Genomic DNA, 20,321 nt, shown 5'->3' on the forward strand with positions numbered 1-20,321 from the left:
TTATAAAGCACTGCATGCTGTCTGCTCAGTCTATCTTTACAGCTTCATTTGTCTAAATTCTGCCCTTTGCTGTGTTCAGCCTTACTGGACATCTTTCAGCTTCTTGAATACCCTGAAGTGTTTCACATCTCAAGGCTTTTGCACGTCTGTTCCCTCTGCATGGGATGCTCTTGTTCTTCTTTGAGCAGCCAGCTCTTTCTCTTCCTTTTGGTCATCTTAAATATTGCTTTTACCAACAGCTCTTAATACATGGGTCCCCTATGACATTCTCTGTTTTATCTGTTTTCCTATTTCTCACATAGCAATTATTTTACACTTTGCAATTATTTTGTCAGCTTATTCTGTTGTTATCTGATCTACTAGAATATAAGCTCTAGGAAAGAAGGGATCATGTCTATATTAGTTTTCTATTGCTGCTATAAAAAAGTTGTTATAAACTTTGCAGCTTATAACAACATAAATTTATTGTTTCATGGTTCTGTTTGTCAGAAATCCAGTGGGGTTGGCTGGTTTTCTGCTCTGAGTCTCAAAAGCTGAAATCAAGACGTCCGCAGAGCTGTACCCCTTTCTGGAGGCTCTGGGAGAGAATCTGATTCCAGGCTCACTCGGGTTGTTGGGAGAGGTCAGTTCCACGTGCTTGTAAGACTGAGTTCCTGTTCACTTGATGGCTGTCAGCCAAGGTCTTTCTTGTCTTCTCAAAGCCACCTGCATTCTCTGGTTCTTGGCTCCTTCCATCTTTAAAGCTGGAAATAGCAGGTTGAGGCCCTCTGGGCTTCGACTCTATCCTGCCTCTTTTTCCACTCCATTTCTGACTTCAGCCAGGGAAGTCTCTCTCTCCTTTTAAAGGACTCATGGGGTGAGATTGAGCGCACCAGGATAATTCCAGATGTTATTTGTTATGGACTGATTTGTGTCCCATCAAACGCGTATGTTGAATCCCCAACTCCCACGGTGACTATTTGGAGATAGAGGCTTTAAGGAAGTGAAAAAAGACCATAACAATGGGGCCCTAACTTAACAGGATTGGTGTCCTCATAAGAAGAAGAGGCACCAGAGATCTCTCTTGGTACACACACAGAGAACAGGCCACGTGAGGACACCGTGTGAAGGGAACCCTTTACAAGCCAGAAAGAGAGGTCTCACCAGAAGCCAACCCTGATGGCACCTTGATCTTGGACTTCCAGCGTCTAAAATTGTGAGAAAATAAATTTCTGTTGTTGTTGTTTAAAATAAATTTATGTTGTGGTATTTTGTTAATGCAACCCGAATCGACTATTCCTATTTCCAGGCCCTTAACCTTAATCATATCTGTAAAGTCTCTTTTCCATGTAATGTAACATATTCACAAGGAATTAGATCATAGACATGTTTGTTGGGGGGGGGGGGTCATTATTTAGTCTACCATCTATCTGTCTTTTAGACTGTTGTATTACCCAGATCTTGAACATGTAGGCCTTAGATAACTGAATAATAACTGATTTGATGCAATTTAATTGAAAATTATTTTAAGAAAGCCAACTGGTTTAATCCAAGACACCATAAAGGCCCTTGCATTTCCTTCCTGTACTGATGTCTGATGTTCCATCATCCCCTGGTGTACTCTTGAGCTTTGGGCAGTGGTTGGTTCAATTATGTTTAAAAGAAAAATTAGACCAATTGGAAAATGTTCTCAGTTTCTTGAGTCTGCAATTGTTGAAGCAGGAATTTCATCAAGGGTACATCTATGGCTTTAGCGATTTTGCATTTCGAGTGTCTAATAGAGACTTCTAGTAGAAGAGAGAGACCTTCTGTCTCATTCTCTGTGCTACTTAACCTTCTGAGTATGACATAGAAAGAAACTAACTTCTTTCTTAACTTTTCTTTGAGGAAAACTTTCTAGGCATTCTTTAGTCTTGGATGGCTCTCTTTGACTTGGTCTTAACATTTCTTCCCTCCTTCTCATCTTCGTTGCAGCACTGATGTCAATGTGAAGTGCATGGACTGTTGCCTATGCCAATTCTTCAGCATTTAAGGGTGCACAAGAAATCTTGTGACCGCTGCTCTTTCCTTGAACTGTAATTTTCAACTTACCATATTATTTAACTTTGTGTGTTTCTTTTAAGAACAGTATGGTAAATTGGAAAGAGCCAATGTTTTGTCATCAGCAAACATAAATTCAAATCATGACTGTAAACATGAATAGCTACATGTATCTTAAAATACTTGAGCCTCAATTTCTTCAAGATAATGATATTTCTCTTATAAGGATTAGTTAATTTAATCACTCCTCGGTAAACTCAAAAACAATCTGGTTATAGAGATTTTCCCAGACATTTTTAAGTCCTCAGGATCCACAAACACACACACACTCTGAGCTTTACATAAAGTTTGGGTCAGCAGAGGTTCTCATTTGATTTGGTCATAGGAGAAGAAATTTGCTCAATGATAAGAATCAGAAAGATTAGGCAGATAGAATGAGTACAAGAGGGAGAGGAACTTGTACAAATTGCTGGGCGCAGAGGTCCAGAAGGGACTGAGGGCAGATCTATGGAAAGATTTTTAACCAGTTTCTCTCTTGTTGTGAGGAGGCGGAGGGGCTCAAAAACTTTTAATTGGGGTTCTGACCTATTCTTGGCATTTCCGTGCAACAGATTTTAGAAGAAGAAATAACATAGGGTGTAGTGAGAAGGTGGAAGAGAAAGAGAAAGAGAAGGAGATTTCTAGCCTTTTTTTGCAGTTCTTTTCCATATCTGCCCACATGCTCACAATTTCCCTTCTGGAAGACTCTGCTTTTCAGCCCATCTGACCTCATGTTGCTAACTTTTGTGAGGCAACATGAATTCCTAATCCCTGAGGTACTCTTGGCCCCTCACTAAAAGAAGAATAAGTTTTGAAACCCTGCTGTTATCAGCCTGCCTCGCAAAGGCACAATGAGCACACGCGGCAGCAGGTGCCCAGAGGAGACCCTCTGTCACAGACACTGATCGACTCGGGCCTCAGGAGCCCCAGAGAGTCTCCGCTGCCACCAGTGGAGAAAGCCGTGTGGAGCTGCGAGGAAACTAGTAAGTTAAAGATGTCTGTTTTGCTCCAAACAGTTTTCTGATAATGTAGGAAGAGATTATGCCTTTTTGAATAATAAGGCCTGCTGAGAGGGAGGCTGATGGCAAGTGAGGGGAGGTGAGTGCATTTGTACTTTCAGAGAAAATGAGCAGAAACTCTGGCAGCTAAGATGCACTGGCATGTTCTTTTGTTTTTCAAGAATAAGCCCATGTCTGAGCGGAAGATCAACACCACAGGAATCAAAGCTCGCTGCTGGCGGATAAGTATGTTTAGAAGAACAGTAGCTTGTTGAAAATTTTGACTGGGGAAAAATAGAGGTGATCTCTGAAAAACAAGAAGAGAGAGAAGATACATGCATTCAATTGTCTTTCTTAGACTGAACCAGCCTTGAGGATTAAAATTATACCTACACCAGAACTTAGAGTAGAATTTGTATGCTATTGTTATGTATGTGTTTGTTTCAATCATAAAAATTAAAAAATGTATTTATTTTTAGGGATCTCAGTAAGATATTAGTTTTAAGTGACAGGATCAGGTCTCCAGTATCAATCCTCTTAGATTTCCCTTTCACCGGTGACACTAGGGATGCGGGCTGAGCCAGCCAAAGAGTCAAAAGAAAGATTTCTTGGACTTTCAAGGTCTGGTAGTAGTGCTCCTTTATTCAGAGAATAGCGTGGGGACAGGACCCATGGGCAGTGAAGGGCTGTAATGTGTTGACAGCAGGGCTAATTTTATAAGGCATGGGTATGTGACTTATTTTTACCAGACAAAGGAAAGATGATGCAAAAAGTCACTAAACGGTATCAGGGCAGGTGGGGTCTGGTTATTGTGTGGTCGTATAACTTTAGATATCAGTCGGGTCATATAGATCGACATGTAGTCCAGATGCCTTGGGCTTCTCTCTCTGGGGCAGCCTTGATCCGCATCAATTAGCTCTTATGAATCCCTTCCATTCATGTTTTCTTACGGGCAAGAAAGGAAGAAACTTTACAAAATGTAAGCATTAGCCCACTGAGCAGGTGAAAGGGAAATCTGTCTTGATTCTAGAGAGAATATCTAAATTAAAAGGCTAAGAAAAAAATCAAATGAAGAGTCATTGAGCTTCAGGATTAACCTTTAGCCATCTCTCTTGCCTGCCATCTACATGCCTCTCAGGGGCATCAGCTGATACACGCACATGCAAACTTGGGCTCTCTAGGACCTTAGATTTGAATCTGCCCTAGGAGAAAAAGAGAAACAGCAACAAAAGCCCCAAATTCAAGTTCCGATATTCCCTCGCTTGTCTGTTTCTTGTTTTACCTATAACTATTTTGGATAGGCACTTAAACCCCAGAAACTGGGGACCGATCATGTGCAGCAGTAGCTCCTCACTGGCTATAGAATTGCTAGTGTTCTCCCCCTGAGCTTCACTCCCCAGGAACACGAGGGCTTTTCAGTGTGTACTCATTTGAACCTGCCCTTATTTTAAAATAGCGTCTGCAGATTTGGTAATCTGGTTATTGGATTTCCTCCTAGTGTGCACTTGACATAATTTCTGGGCCAGCCATTGGTGACTCTGCCTTATGCTACTACTGTGCATAAAAGGCATGAACACTCTAGAATCTTCCCTATACCCCATGGCATACAACTGGGATGGAGTCCTTCCCTAGTCCTTTTAAGAAGGGAAAACATAGGGAGAATGAATAACTAAGTGGTTACCAGTATCCAAGGAACTGAGGAGTCTGTGTGAGTGGATGAAGCATTTAATTTTGGTTTGCTTTTAAGATTTAGAGGCTCAAAAGTATTTATAAACAGAGGAAAATTGCCAGAGATCAACAGAGAAGTTTATCAACAGAGAAGAAGGGAAACATTGAATGCTCAAGAGAAAGGGAATTATTAATACGGAAGGGTCCCAGAAGAGGCAGATAGGAAGGCATGACAAGGATGAAGACCCTCCTGAAAAGGAGAGGAAACACATGTCTCATCTAATAGAAGAATGGAAGATGAAAATGTACAAAGATAGAGAGGAACTCTAAGTTGGGAAGGAGCACAATAAATGCCATTTATTTTGACTGGTCTTAATATTTCCTAGGGATAGTGATTTCCTATTTGATATATATGGGGACTGAAAAAAAAAATCAGGATAGTCCTGCACAAGATCTAAAATGTTAACCAGTATATCCTAAGTTTAATCCACTAGTGAGTAAAATGTTCCACAAAATCTGATTGCCACAAACTCCCAGCTGTTTGAGCAGCATGAAGCTCAGTCTTTTCCTGTAATATCCACACACTTGCTTCTCCCAAAATGCCTGGGAGGGGTCATGCAAATCTGTGATGAGGGTCAGGGTAGGGGTTGAGGGTATTTCTCACCTGAATTAAGATGGCAGGCTGATGGCTCTATGCTGCCTCATCCATGCCACTCATCTCCAGGGTCTCCTCCCTCTTCACTGTGCTTCTGTTTTTATTGTCAGCTCTTCCTGCAGCCACTGATTTCTCCTTCTCATGGCCCACAGGTACTCGGGTAGGAAGGAGGAGAAGGTACTGGATCAATGGAGAGCCAGACAGCCAGGCCCAGCTTGCACCACATTTAGAATTACCAGTTACTTCTTCTATTCTTGCTACTCAGGCTAGCCACTCTGTCAAACTTCTTGTCTCAAATGATCTTCCTCAGGGGTTTCATTATCTTGTTTTTGGTCTGTCCTCTTAAAGAACCCCTATTCCAACATTGGTATATATCTCTACTGAAATGGCAGGCTAGATTCTTATCAACAGGATTCCTTGACCCATGACAATGAAGGGATGTGGAAGGACATCTATTTTGAAGACTCATCCCCAGTCATGAAAACAGATTTTCCAAAGACCACCCCTTGATTTGACTGAAGAGTGTTTGACTATGCCAGTTCTCAAAGGAGCTTATTGAACTCATGGAACTTGATGGGTAGGAGTCGAGTGAAATGATGCTAGTCTTCATTTTTATCCCTTCTGAGAAATTCATCAAAGTTTTTAAGGGTTAGAAATGAGGTACTTTCTTCTGAATTAACTGGATGTTTCAGTCCTCTGGTAGCAGGTCTTAAATCACTCCATAATTCTCCACAGGAATCAGTTGAGGAGCTTGTCAAAACACTACAATCCCAAGATCTATCCCCCTACAGGTTTAGAGTTAAAATTTACACTCTTATTGTGTTCTAGAAAATCCCAAAGAAATTAATGTACCTTCAAACTATGCCACTTCAGGTTCTTACAGAAAAGAAAACCCTCCCTCGAAGTGCACAATTCAAAGTTTTAAGTGCGTGATGAAATGAACCACAATACAATGCAATATATTAAAACACATGATGAAACAGCCTTAGTTAGTGACTCAGCTCATACAACAAAAAACAGAATGAGATCCAGAGGAACGTAAGGTCAAAGAATTATCATACAATATGTTAAATATGCATGTTTTACAAATAAAGAATGGAATGGAAAACATGGGAAAGAGACAAACTGTTCTATAAAAACAGTGAGCAAATCTGAAGAAGAATGATATAGAATGGAATTTATAATCCATTCCCTTTCCACAAGTGGGAATTATAATCATTGATGTTAAACAACTCAATGATTGGATTATGAAAAGTAAAGAAAAAAGTAATAAACTAAAAAATAGATCTGACGTTATCAAGAATGTAGCACACAGAGTCAAATGAGGAGGAATATGAAAACGAATTAAGAGATATGGAAGAGAAAATGAAGACAAATTTACATTTAATTGGGGTAAAGGGCTGAAAATTTTCAGAATTAATGGAAGATATGAATCACCACATTAAGAAAATTAGAAATCTCTATTTTTTTATTGTAGATTTATTGTAGTAAACTACAGAACACCAAAGACAAAAAGAGCTCTTAAGAACAGTCAGAGGGTAAAGATTGATTGTCACAGAAGAATAATTAAAATTATAGCAAACTTCTCAAAGTAACGATAGGAAGTCGAACAATAGAAAAATATTTTCAAGTTATTGAGAAGAATTAATTGTCAATATAACCCTGTAGCTAAATAAATTTTTGTTTCAAAATAAGTGAAAAATAGAAATATTTTTAGAAAAAAGAGTGAGAGCCTCCCTTGAATAGATCTTTGGTAATGAAACTTTCAAGGGATAGGCTGAAGGACATTGAATCCAAAAGGAATGACTAGAAGATGAAAGAAATGGTGAACAAAGAAATTGATAACATGTGGGAAATCTAAATAGGCATTGATTATAAGATAGTAGTAGCAGTAATAATAAAAAAGACAATAATATTTAATTAAAGAATTAAAAAACCACAGTGCAACAAAATAAATGACCAGGCAACTATTACAGGTATAAAGCAAAGGAGATAATTGGATTTGAAGTATTCTAGTATCCCTAAATTGTTTGGTAGAAGGATGGAGATGTTGATGAAATTTAGACTCTGTTCTGTTAAGTGTGTGTGGTGAACATTTAGCGTGCTCAGCAATATCTCTTTCAACCCTTCTTCCTAAACACCCTACTTCCCAGTTCCCTTGAAGTTTGGAAGGCCCATGTGATTATTTCTGGGCAAGGAAATGTGAATGAAAGTGATGTGTATCAATCACTTCACGCTTAAGGCACTGAAAAGCCATGTGTACAACCCTTGAAATTCTTCTGTGCTTTATGACGTCCTCCTGGCAGCCTGGGTTATTGAGAAGAGCTACCTGCAGTGGTCTCTGCATTAACAAAAAGTCAATTTGTGATGGGCTGACTCACTGAGATTGAATGCTGTTTATATTGCTTATTTTCTCCTGATGAACACGGGATGAACATTTAGCTGTTAAACATACTACTAAAAGTTTCGAAATATATGCTACAACTTTAAAATAATATGGGGGAAATTTTGAAATGAAAATGGAAAGGAGGGAAGAAAACTGCAAAGAATTCAGAGTAAAATTTATAAGCTTGAAAATATGGTAAATTCAAGAATTTATATAGATATAAAAATAAGAACACATTTTAATGGTAAAGCAGTCCAGTTAAGAGACAGAGATTATTAAACTAGAGTTTTAAAAATCTAACTATCTGCTGTTTACATGGCACTTACCTAAAATATAAAGAGGTAGAAAAATTGAAATTAAAATATAAAGAAATACCTATCATAAGAAACAAAAATAAAGCTGGTGTAGCTACGTTAATACTAGAAAAATAAAATTTAAGGTAGAAAGAACTATTGAGGACAAAATGGCCACTACATAATGATAAGAGTTTCACTTCACTAAGGAGATATACAATTCTAAACTTGTAGCCATTTAATAACACAGTAATAAAAGCGAATACTGCAAAGTATGACAAAATTGTGAAAATATAAAAAATCAATAGTCATATTAGGAGCTTTTAATACATCTCTCTCATTGTTAGAGCAGATGAACAAAGCAATACCAAATAACATAAAAGTTTTGACTCACCCAATTAACAAACTTGGTATTGTGGATATATAAAAAACCTTTTACAGAACAATTAGAGAATAGTCCTTTTTTTAAAATTGTTTTTTTAAAGATTGGGACTCAAGCTAACATCTGTTTCCAATCTTAATTTTTTTTCCTTCTTCTCCCCAAAGCCCCCTGTACATATTTGTATATTCTAGTGTTAGGTCCCTCTGGACCTGCTATGTGGGACGCCACCTCAGCATGGCTTCACAAACCTTCCACACCCAGGATCTGAACCAGCAAAACCCTGGGCTGCCAAAGCGGAGCAAGCAAACTTAACTACTTGGCCACGGGGCTGGCCCTAGAATATTCCTTTTTCTTAAGATCTCGTGAAATATGTATGCAATTTGCTTCACATGAAGCCTTAAAGTGGCTCCCAAAAAAGAGTAAATTACTAGTTTTCTACAGACTGTATTGGCTAACTAAAATAAAATTGTCAGATATCGAAAGCTAAATTATAACTTAAAAATAAATTTAAAAATTTAAATGCACATTCATCTAAATAATTCATGGCTCAAAAAAGAATTCATAATAGAAACTAGAAAATGAAACAGAATGATAATAAAAATAATACATTACGAAACTGATAAGATGTACATAAATGCAGTTTTTGAAGGGAAATATATGTACTTATATTAAGTGACATTGCTATTACTTAGAAAAGAAGAAAGACTAAAATTTCATTGGAAAAACATCCTAATAAAGAAGTTAGTAAAAGAACAAAGAGACAATAGAAATAGTGTAGAAAAAAGATGTGATAGAAAAATAAGCAAAAATTAACAAATTAGAAAAGAAAGAAATATTAATATTAAAATGTCAAAAGTAATTTCTCTAGGGGCTGGCCCCGTGGCCGAGTGGTTAAGTTTGCGCGCTCCGCTGCAGGCGGCCCAGTGTTTCGTTGGTTCGAATCCTGGGCGCGGACATGACACTGCTCATCAAACCACGCTGAGGCAGCGTCCCACATGCCACAACTAGAAGGACCCACAACAAAGAATATACAACTATGTACTGGGGGGCTTTGGGGAGAAAAGGGAAAAAATAAAATCTTTAAAAAAAAAGTAATTTCTCTAAATCACTAATAAAATAAGCATATTTGTGAGCAGCTTATCAAAAATTGAAATTTTATAAAAAACATATATTTTCATATATATAAATCATATATGATATATGATATATTTAGAGAATATTATGAACAACTTATACCAATAAATGCGAATACCTATGCAAACTGGACAGTTTCCTAGAAAAAAATCACCAAAACTGGATCAAGAGGAAAAATGAAGCTACATTTCTTAAAAAATGTTACATATTAAATCGAGTTAAATATCTACAAAGGTAAAACAATGAAAAATTCGAATTCAGACAGTTTTGCTAGTGAGTCCTTCCAAACATGCAAGGAAGAAATAATACCAGAGAACAGAAAAAAAGAGAGAGCATCACAGTTTATTTGATAAGGTTTCATGATCTTGATAGCAGATCTAGAACTACAAGAAATTGGACCAAGAATATTATATCAAGCTCAAATTACTTTGTGAAGCTCAGTGCAAACTTGAGGCAGCCGTATAGCAAATATTTCTATTAACACTGGTATTAGATGCTGTATTTTGTCTCCGAGATCCCTCATTCAAGATTAAAGCACTAGTTTCCCAGCTATTAGGAGTGTTAGATATTGAGATGTCACAGCTGAATCCTTTGGACAAAGGGAAGTGCTTCCCCCAAGATTATGTACCCTCACTCTAGAGTCAGCCCATATCCAATGACTAGTCAATGCTGGGATACAAAGGCCCAGCCCCTTACCTCTATTGGACACAACTCTGAAGGGCCATACCAGCTCCAGCTCTATCAGGTTTGGGGATGGAAGAAGATGAACGAAGAGAATGCAATCGGATTGGTATCTTCTGGCTTTCAGCTGTATTTTTACATCCTATTTCCTAAGCAAAGTGGCCAGTACTCAGATGTTCATTATACTATATGTTATATCTATGTAGAGTGCCTATCCTGGTACCTAGCTCTCTAAAGATGCTTAATATATGTTAATTTAAAGTTTTGGAGAAGAGATCAATAGAACATGATGTTGAGATGATGGAAACAGTTATAAAACCATCTGGTGTGCCACTTAAACAAGAGAAGTTCAGTGAGAGATGAGAGCCCTGTAATAATTATCTGAAAGCTTCAGTGAAGAGCAGGGTGTATGCGAATTGCAACTGAAGGGTGAGGATAAGAGTAGCGGTCTCCTTTGGAGATGCTTTTTAGGGAAAAAACAAATTGCAGTTTGGATGAGATGGCAGCAGAACGTTCATAGAAAGGCGTCGGCTCTCAGGAGTTCAATTTACAATTAAAAAGACTTTGTGGGGAGCTGGTGCAATAGCTGATTGAGAGAAAGCTGGTCTGTGGAAGGCCGATAAAGATGGGCTTGCAGAGTCCTAGTGGGTGCAGGAGGTTGCACACGGAAACATAAGTTTGGAGAACCAGCAGGACAGAGGTGAAGAATGGAAGTTGGGTTTAGGGATGTGTTAGTGCTGAGAGAGTGGAAGGATCTGCATAGATCTGACTGGGAGGAGGGTGGCAGCTTTGCACACTTCTTCCCCCCAGAGTCTAGGCTGGAAATTTCCTTTCTTGACTTTCTTCCCCTGTTAGAGCAATGCAGACATTCTAAGTTGAAAACCCTTAGTCCTATTAGATACTGTATAGCATAACGTTCTGTGATACTAAAAAAGGAGAAACCTATGCTGTCAGATATCTTTCAGGATGCTGATATGACATCCTATAATCTGACAGAGATCTCTTTAGACTAAATGCAGAGGTCCTCAACGCTGGCTACACTTTAGAATCACTTAGGCACTTGAAAAATTACCCATGCCTGTGACCCAACATCCTCAAATACTTGGTCTGGGGTGGAGCCCAGGCATAGTTCTATTTTAAGAACTTGGCAGGTGATTCAAATTTGTAACCAAGATTGGGACACACTGGTTCAGAATTTTTCAAATGAGTCTACCTGCGTACAGCTTTCTAGGCCTGACCCCAAAACCCTCAAATTAAAATCCTGGAATTTGGTGATTATATCTTGGAATTGTAGTGTTCTTATATGATCCTCAACTGATTCTTATGGAGAGTGATGGAGTGGTGTGAGAACCACTGCCTTCAGACTAAAACATCCAATTAATTCAGAAGAAAGTACCTCATTTCTAATCCTTAAAAAGTTTAGATGGGTTTTTAAAGAGGGATCAGAATGAAGCTTAGCGTCATTTCATTTGACTCCCATTCACCAAATTCCATGAGTTCAATAAGATCCTTTGGATATTAGCATAGTCAACATACTCTTTGGTCAAACAAAAGGGAGATTCTTAGAGAATCAGTTTTCAGAGATCCTTCAGCTTGTTCTCTGATTTCTTTCCTCAAGCAAACATTTGACTTCACACTGAGCCTTTGCTCTTAATCACAAAAATCTTCTGCTTTGTTGGTTGGCTGCCTAATTGAGTCTCTCTTCTCATCAGACAATCTTCTACTTCCTAAAGAGTGAGACTTCTGAAACATGCACATGCAAAGAGCAATCACCTTTTCCTTAGGAGTCCTTGGAAGTGTAAGTTCAGCTAGCAAGACAAGACTTGTCTTCACCAAAATGATACACTCTAGCAATAAACTTCATCTAACAATAGAATCATTGAACAACTTCTTACCTTCTCCAGGAGTAAATGACAATCCAACAATAGAATTGTTGAAGCATTTCAGCAATTTTTTAAACTTTATCTTTACAACAGCTCATGTGGGAAAGCAGCTTTAACATATTTCTATTTAGCAAATGAAGAACATGAAATTCAGAAACGTAAACTAATTTAACCACATAGACTCTGAAACATAGTTATGTGGTTGAGACTTGAACCGAGTTCCTAATGAAACCAAAGCCTGGGCTGTTTCTACTACAACATACTGCTCTGTGCAATTTAGCGAGGATTAAGTCTTGAAACTTGCTTGTTAAATTTCTTTGTATAAGTCATCAAGGAGTTTCAGTTATCCTTTCTGTAAAAATGCAAATAAACGTCCAGACAAAGCATTAGAAATCGAAAACTCTCAGAGTGCATGCAAACTAAAGACTAATTTTATTTGGGATACCCAGGTTATGTATACATTTAGGAAGGATGTGGTAGTCAAAACTAGTATTAACCAAATATTCTGCTTATTCTCTTCTGGCACATAATTAGATTGCACTTCTTCACTCCCTTGGATTTATTTGTATCTGTACAAGCTGCTTTGGCCAATTAAACACACAACGAAAGTTTGAGAGCCAATGCACAATTTGACACATTCTTGCTTTCCCTCTGTCATGGCAAGTGACAATATTTGAGATGGTGGCTGCTTCACCATTCTGGGTCCAGGAGTGAAGAATGTGGAACAGAGCCCACAATCCAACGCACAGCAAAATGTAGTATTAGCATAAAGTAGTCCTATATTGTCACAAGTTTCAAAATTGTGGAGGTTGTTTGTTACAAAAGCATATCCTAGCCTGTTCTGACTGCTATGGAAATTGGTGCTTAGTAGTGAGTTCTACATAACACCACCACCAAAAACAACAACCACAACCATAACTGAATATATGTTGCACTTTCCTAGTGATCATTTGGCAGGTGGTAAGCAAACATCAAAAATTGGAGGGATGGTTTTCCATCTTACTCAGTAGCAAACGTTTGGTAAAAATGTTATCTGCAGTAACTGGAGAAAGAAGTCAGAAAACGGAATGTTAGTACTGAGCTATCATATGAAAGAAATGAGCTCTGAAGACAATGGACCCACTTGCAAAAGGAAATAGCAGGATATGGAAAGAATTATGAAATTCAGGGATTCTTAGATTTGGAAGAGGCAGCTGCTTCGTCTTCCCCCAACAACTAAAACACAAAACCAAAAAAGCTTTTGAAAAACAAGGATTGATTAGAACTCAGCCTTATTACAAGGATCAAATCAAGGGTATGATTGAACTAAAATGTCTCAGAATAATGTCATGATGCACAGTAAATCCCTCACTTGGACAAAAGGGCTCAGAGAAGAGACAGCAAGAATGGCTTTTTGAAGTCTGCTGTACTTGAGGTACCCACAAATAAATCAAGAATGCAAGGGTGAGAATTGTGGGGTTGAGAAAGTGAACACACACAAGCCACACGCAGACCTATATACATAATCTAGAAAGTTCAACTAGGAAAAAAAACCCAAATAGTACTAATTAGAATATAATGGATAAGCCTAGTATGATGGTTAATTTCATGTGTTCAATTGACTGCACCACAGATTGCCCAGATATTTCATCAAATATTATTCTGGGCGTGTCTTTAAGGATGCTTTTCAATGAGATTAACATTTGAATTGGTATACTGAGTAAAGCAGATTGCCTTCCCTGAGGTGGTGGCCCTCATCCAATCAGTTGAAGGTCTGAATAGAGCAAAAAGGTGAATCATCTTTCTAATAAGAGAGAACTTCCCCAGCCTGACTGCCTTGAGCTGGGACATTGGTCTTTTCCCGACTTCAGATGAACTGAAACATCAGTTCTTCTTCGGTCTCCATCTTGTTGGCTTTTAGAATGGAACTTACACCACTGGTTCCTCTGGTTCACAGACCTTTGGACTCAGACTCTACTATATCATCAGCTGTCCTAGCTCTCCAGCTTGCTGTTTGCAGATCTTGTGATTTCCCAGCCTCCATAAATGCATGAGCCAATTCCTTATAATAAATCTCATTCTGTCTCTTCCTTTTTTTTTTTTTAAGGTATTCTTCTTTTTTTTTTTTTTGGTGAGGAAGATTGGGCTTGAGCTAACATCTGTTGCCAATCTCCCTCTTTTATTTTTTTCTCCCCAAAGCCCCAGTACACGGCTGCATATCCTAGTTGTAAGTCCTTCTAGTTCCTCTGTGTGGGGTGCCACCAAAGCATGGCTTGATGAGCAGTGTGTAGGTCCATGCCCAGGATCCTGATCAGCAAACCCCAGGCCATGGGAGTGGAGTACATGAACTTAACGACTTACCCATGGGGCCCACCCCATTTTCTCTCTCTCTCTCTATATATATATCTTATTGATTCTGTTTCTCTGGAGAGCCCTGACTAATACCCTTAGAAAATGTTTATGTGACTTATACAACCAAAGAAACTTTCAGCATGCACTAAACAATCTGTGATCATAAAAATATTAACCTTGGATCCTGAAACTTTCTGTGATCAAGAAGTAGTCCAAGAAAGCTACTCAACCCCAAAGAGGCTATATTCTCCAATGCCTACTATGGATGTGGACAAAGATAATAGGTGAAAGAGGTCCTTCCAGAAAGCAGAACCAAGGGACGCAGAGAACAAGAGCCTCAAGAGTTCCTTCCAAGGAGTGGAATCTGCCTGATCAAAGAATATCCCATTTCCAATGAAAGGAGTCCTTGCAAATGTCTGCCTTGTGAGATTTCAGCATATCCATAAACCAGCATCTCCTGCCCAACTCCTATTCTTTATTCTGAATAGGAGTGTTTCTGCCCCATCCTCCAACGTATGTTAGTGCGTGGAGGGGGAAGATTAATTTTTATTTCATGGATCTCTACATCAAGAGGAGCCACATCTGGGCCTGAGGTAGAGACTCAACACATCACCCAGAGTGTGTGGATCTTAAGCTTGATACTTTGATCAGATGGGACTCTGGGATTGTCTCTTTCAGAGATGAGAAAAAAGTATTTTGTGTGTAAAAAGGAGAATGAATTGAATATTTGGTGACATGAGGGGAGGCTCTGAATGCTCATAATTGCTCATCACCAAGTATTCTGGTTCTTTACCTTCTGAAATATGGTAGGACAGCACTTCTTCTGCTCCTTTCCCCCCAACTCCTACTTAAAATTAAACATGGCCATGAGAATCAAATCAAGCATATCTCACTTTTCAATAGCCTTAAGAGCCAGTGTGTGTTCTGCCACATTTTCTCTTCTCTGTCTCAGTAACAGGAAGCATTATAAATAGTGACTGTTTTGTCAGCCTGGATTCTGGGGTAAGGAGACATGGAGCAACTCTCCCTGCTCACCTATACCATATTCGAAGTCCCCAAGATTTGGGAGTTGTTTGTTACTGCAGCGTAACCTAGACTGTGCTAACCGCTTCATAGAACATGCACCTCCTCTTTAAGTGTGGTCTGCAACCAGCTGCTTCACTGTTCACAGTACCAGCCCAGCCCGGCAAGGACTTAAGTCTGCAACTCCTGAAGACAATTTCTAAAGTTTCCAGCACTAAAATTTTGTGTTTCTCACTCATTTCCCTCCCTCCGAGCAGAACTACATTTAAATTGAATTTGGACTCTGTAATAAAACATCTATAAACTTTAGACTGTGGAATCCTAGATTTGAGCCTTGAGTTCATCATTTACCAGCTATATGTACCTTGATGAGTAGCTTATCTTCTTTTATAGTTGATTAATTTGCCTACTAAAAATAAGATAAATACTAGCCATAATTACCTGACAGCAAACCTAGTGAGGAAATAAGATACATGAAAGTACTTTGCCAAATGAAAAGCACTGGGTTATTATTATTCCAGTAATAGTTACTTCTCACATTCCAGTTATATGTGTATATCAGAAACCCTTTCTCCCTCTCTATTAAACTCCTACTAACTCCTCACCAGTTAGAACGAGTCTGTACTTACCCCACCTTCAGTGGAGATAAACTTCCTACTGATTTTCATGTATCTGAAGACTAATTACTCCTCAGAATTTTTTGTGAACCAATTTATATCCTCAACCCACACCCATCAAAGTCATTCAATACATAAAATCATAATATTCATTTGTTGTTTTCAATTATTTTTACCTAAGTGCTTTGCAAAATAACAAATCTACACAAAAGACTTTTTTTCTTGTATACTAATAACTTTGTTTAGTATATCTCTATCAGTAGTACTTAACACAATATGCCTGTATTACAGCTCATTTTCTGTCTGTCTTCTACACTAAATTTCCAGCCCTTTGAGGGATTATGTCTACATATATTTTTGCATGTATCCAAATACTTGTTCATAAAAGGTGCTCAATTAATAGGTTGGATTTTGCATATTTAAATTAGCACATTTAAACTTAATTCTAATTAAAACTCTAAAATAGTATTATAATATAGACATAACTTCTAATATATATTTTATTTGCTACCAAGTACATATTGATCTCATCAAAAATTGTTTGTAGTTCTACCATAGCCCTGTATTACCACCCTAACGCCGCCAGCATATTATAGTTTGGGAAGAGCACAAGCTCTGCAACTTGCTAGCTGTGAGGTCATGGACATTTTTTCAGCCCTTTGGAAGCTCAGTTTACTTATCTATACAACGGAGATGGTATTACTCATCTCATTGCCCTGCTGTGGGGCTAACCGAGCAGTGGGCAGGAAGTTTCTGGTGCATTATAATCATCCAAATTTCATTCCTTACCAGATTTGTGAAGGTGGTCTATCTTTCACAGCATTGCTTTTCCTCTGGGTATGGACTGGAACTTTTCCTCCTTTGCCCTAATATACTGTAAGTTGAAAAACTGAAGACTAAAAATGCAAAGGAAACCCTGCCTTCTTTTACAGTCTTTGAATTAATAAGCAGAAGGCTGCGTTAGAAGCATAATAAGCATAACAAATATCCTATATTGCCTTCACTGAAGTAGCCAATTCAATTAAAAAATTTTCCCATTTGTCATTACAATGATAACCAATGGATATTATTTTACATAATAGCATATGATATTTTTTCATATAAAAATGTATATAGTAACGTACATGAATGTATGTATGGGAAAATGCTACATAAATGTAAGTTGATTTTTAAAACGTTATCATTATTTTATGCTTTTGTTACTTAAGAATGAAAGCCAGTCTGCATTCCTCATTTGTTTGGTCAATACAAGTGAAAGTCTTTATTTTGGGGTAATATTAGCCAATATTAGCCAGTTCAATTGGAGGTTCTTCTTCTAATGGCTTTGCCTATATCTGCTTCAGTTATATTTGATAAATGAAACAACAATGTCATTCATTCAATTTTTTCAGGATGCTTCATAACAATATCAAATAAGTCACCAGTTTTAAATGTGTACTCTGTACATACAGTAATGACTCCTACATCCCATCTGAGTTGTGAAGAATATATATTAAGGCTATGTCAAACAACAAAAATGTACTTTTCTGAGGAATAAATTTGTTTACTGTAGTTTTTCCTGATTAGTGGTTTAAATCAACTCGACTTAAGTCAAAATCAGCTGGCGCATATCCTTAAATCTTTGAATAAAATATTGGATGGTGTACAGAGTGATGTCAATTAAAATTACTTTTCTCTTTGCCTTGAACTTCTCTGAAAACTTGCCAGCCTCTATTTGTTCATTACTTAGTGCAATACAGTCTCGTTTGTTCAATATCGTAAGATGGTGGGGCTTGGTCCCCAATAAGCCGCATTTCTAAATAAAGTCAACTCACATCTTTATATCCTAAATCTTTATTTTTAATGCTATTCTTTGCTAGGATGGGACACTTTATAACTATATAGCACTCTAGCATTCTCAAAGTGTTGAAAATACATAAGCATTGAAATAATTGAGGCTAACTCAAGGTCAACTCTGATGAACGCTCACTTTCATACTCCACAGTAGTACAATGTAGTAATTGTTATTAAGGTACATGTAGGAACTAATGAGGTGTGCGCAGATCTGCTTGCCCTTACGCTAAATGATCCCACATTGTTGAGTGTATTTCCTTTACTAGATTCGTTGTTGCGTACTCCACTGTCAGCAATTCTATCCATATGTTGTCAGTTCATTCATATTTGGTCATAGTTAAAAATTAGTATGTTTACTATGGAGAGAGAAAGTGGAGAATTAAGTAAGAAAGTGCTGAAAAAAATTTTCTTAAAAATTCCAACTCACTACTTATCTACCAGAAGAAGCCAGAAGTGTGATATTATTGTATTAGTTTAGGATGACTTTGTGTTGTTGTTTTTCCTATAGAGGTGGTTAATTTTTGTCTTTTTTTAAGGCAATAAAACATATACAACATAAAACTTACTATTTTAATCATTTTTTTTAGAGATTGGTACCTGAACTAACATCTATTGCCAATCTTTTTTTTTTCTTCTCTTCCCCAAAGCCCCCCAGTACATAGTTGTATATTCTAGTTTTAGGTCCTTCTAGTTGTGGCAAGTGGGATACTGCCTCAGTATGGCTTGATGAGTTCTGCCATGTCCGCACCCGGGATCCAAACGGAGAAACCCTGGGCCGCCGAAGTGGAGCGCACGAACTAACCCACTCGGCCACGGGGCTGGTCCCTATTTTAATCATTCTTGATAGTACAATTCAGTGGCATTGACTACATTCACACTGTTGTGTAACTATCACCTCTACACTTCTGCATAAGTTTTCAGTCATCCCAAACAGAAACTCTGTACCCATCAAACAATAACTCACCTCTGACCCCTCCCCCTAATTCCTGGTAATCTCTGTTCCACTTTATGTCTCTGCGAATTTGACTATTCTGGGTCCCTCATACAAGTGAGGACAAAATATTTCACTTAGCATAATCTTTTTAAGTTTCATCCATATTATAGCATGTATCAGAATTCCATTCCTTTTTAAAACTGAATAGTACTAAATTATATGTATATACCACATTTTGTTTATCCATTCATTCATCAATGGACACTTGTATTGCTTCCACCTCTTGACTATTTTGAATAATGCTGCTATTCACACTGGTACACAAATATTTATTTGAGTTCCTGCTTTCAATTCTTTTGAGTATGTAGTCAGAAGTTGAATTTCGGGAGTATATGGTGATTCTATGTTTAATTTTTGAGGAACTACCAAACCGTTTTCCACAGCTACTGCATTATTTTATATTCCTACCAGTAACGCAAAAAGTTCCAATTTCTCCACAACCTTCACATCAGTATTTTTTAAATAATAGCCATCTTAAAGGGTGTGAAGTGATAGTTTAGGTGACTTTTGAGTAATACAGTTTTACATATCTATTGATAGGGCCAAGAGTATGAAAATATGCAGCATCTGAGCAATGCCTAAGGTCACCCATCTCTGGTTAAAATTTCTCAGATATAAAATTAAACTAAGATATATCCGTTAACAATATATATTGTACCACTCACTGTGTTGAGCACAATTCCAGGCACAAGAGTACCACCATGTGCCCATGATGAATTCCAACGTATATGAGAAATTGGATCCAATGGTTCTTTAACAACTTCTTGTAGCAATAAGAACAATTTGTCTGTTGAGATGTGGGAGCAGGAATACTATCTTAGATTTAATTCTTCGTTTCAGTGCTTGTAAGATGCTCTGATATGTACTATCACTTTTGACAGAGTCTTTGTCCTTGTGTGTAAAATGGCGATCATCTCTGAGAGGTTAGTATGCAAGACCAGAAAGCGTATCAACTTTTCTCTGATGGCTCCTCCTGACCCTCCAAATCCTTTGAGCTCCAGGACATACGACCACCATATTTTGTCTGGATATGCTCTTTGGATCTGAATGGACTTCATATGCAACATCCTAAATGTTCTACTCCCATGCTTATGTGCTTATCTTTCTCTCTCCCTTGAGAGTTTGCAGGTCTTTGAAGGCATGACTATGACAGTGAGAAGAGGGGTGGCCTGGCCCATGGCCTGCCTTCATCAATTAATCATTGCACTCTCCCTCTGGGCTTCGAAATCACTCCAGTATCCTTCTCAGGACACACACAGCAGCCACAAGCAATTATTTCTGTTTTGGCCTTCAAGTCACCCACCAGCCCACCCTGGATTACTCCAACTATCTCACATTGCAGGTGGAGAAACGAGGCTCAGAATGTTGATCTTTCCACTAGTGCC

The sequence above is a fragment of the Equus asinus genome, chromosome 4 (assembly GCF_041296235.1).
Source record: "Equus asinus isolate D_3611 breed Donkey chromosome 4, EquAss-T2T_v2, whole genome shotgun sequence".
Classification (NCBI taxonomy): domain Eukaryota; kingdom Metazoa; phylum Chordata; class Mammalia; order Perissodactyla; family Equidae; genus Equus; species Equus asinus.